The sequence below is a fragment of the Pongo pygmaeus genome, chromosome 1 (genome assembly GCF_028885625.2).
Source record: "Pongo pygmaeus isolate AG05252 chromosome 1, NHGRI_mPonPyg2-v2.0_pri, whole genome shotgun sequence".
Classification (NCBI taxonomy): Eukaryota; Metazoa; Chordata; class Mammalia; order Primates; family Hominidae; genus Pongo; species Pongo pygmaeus.
The window spans coordinates 7,233,827-7,235,187 of NC_072373.2; the positions used below are offsets into that span (position 1 = coordinate 7,233,827).

Genomic DNA, 1,361 nt, shown 5'->3' on the forward strand with positions numbered 1-1,361 from the left:
TTAGAACGTCAATTTGTGAGGATAAATTCCATTTGTCAGGGCAAACACAGGTCGCAGGTAGCCTGATGCTGAGGAATAGCTTTGATTTTTCGTAAAATGTGTGAGTCCACAGCTTTCTGATCAATCTTGCACTGCTCTGTAATCTTGTATTTCTCTTTTTCTCTGTCGAAGATCTCACCTTCCTGGTCTGGGCTTCCGCAGCTTCTTCTTGAAGTAAGCATCAGTAAGATGTTCTGGGATTTTTACATTGCTGATATCAATTTTGGTTGAAGTGGCAGTGACAAATTTCTGGTGTTTTCTTCATAGACGAACTCGATTGAGGGCCAGAGGTCCAGTCACAAGTAACAAGCCACTAGCCAGCTGCTTCAGGAAAACCACCCTCTTGCCCCTGTGGCCTCCAGTGAGGATGATCAGAATGGTCCCGGGGAGAATGCTGGCTCACTGTTTTCTCACGTGCTGACTGAAGGGTTTGTTGCCGTGGCTCAACAGCTTTCCAGGCCCATCTTCAGTAGGATAATATCTAGGCATTTTGCGAAGTTTAACCACCCAGGTACCACCGTTCTTGTCACCACCAACTGGTTTTGTAACAGTTGCAAAAACCTTCTCCTTCTTTTTCTTTTCAACCTTGGATTTAGCGGCTGAGTACTTCCTCTTATACACAGCCTTTCCGGAATACACGGCAGGTCGGGAATACCTGCCAATTCCTCTGACAAGGACAGGATTGCGCTGCAATGGGGCTTCCCCTTCTTGGGCTTTTTAGCCTTGAGGTGACCCTTTTTCACCACCAGGATCAGCCTTCTTGGCTTCGGGTTTCTTCTCTTTGGTTTCTGGCTTCTCAGTTGTTTCACCTGCCATCTTGCAAGATGGGAAAGAGAGTTTTTTTTTTTTTTTTTTTTTCTTTTTGTGAGATGGAGTTGTGCTCTTGTTGCCCAGGCTGGAGTGCAATGGCACGATCTCAGCTCACTGCAACCTCTGCCTCCAAGCAATTCTCCTGCCTCAGCCTCCTGAGTAGCTGGGATTACAGGTGCCCGCCACTATACCCAGCTAATTTTTGTATTTTCAGTAGAGACGGGGTTTCACCATCTTCGCCAGGCTGGTCTTGAACTCTTGACCTCAGGTGATCTGCCCGCCTCTGCCTCCCAAAGTGCTGGGATTACAGGCGTGAGCCACCGCACCCAGCCTGGTATGAGCGTTTTAATGTGTATAGATGCTGCCAAAGTGGCCCTTCCCTGGGATAGTACCAGTCTGTATTCCCAAGGGGAATGCCTTTCCCACCACATTCTCCCCAAGATTGCTTTTAATCAAATATTTTATTCTTTTCCAATGTGATAGGAGAAAAAAAAAAGAATCTTGTGGTTTTA

The 1,361-nt window shown here is 46.7% G+C and overlaps 1 pseudogene; it reads right to left on the bottom strand.

The window, feature by feature from the left end:
• On the bottom strand, positions 1–855 carry LOC129032024 (large ribosomal subunit protein eL6-like; annotated as a pseudogene).
• Positions 856–1,361: the final 506 nt, after the last annotated feature.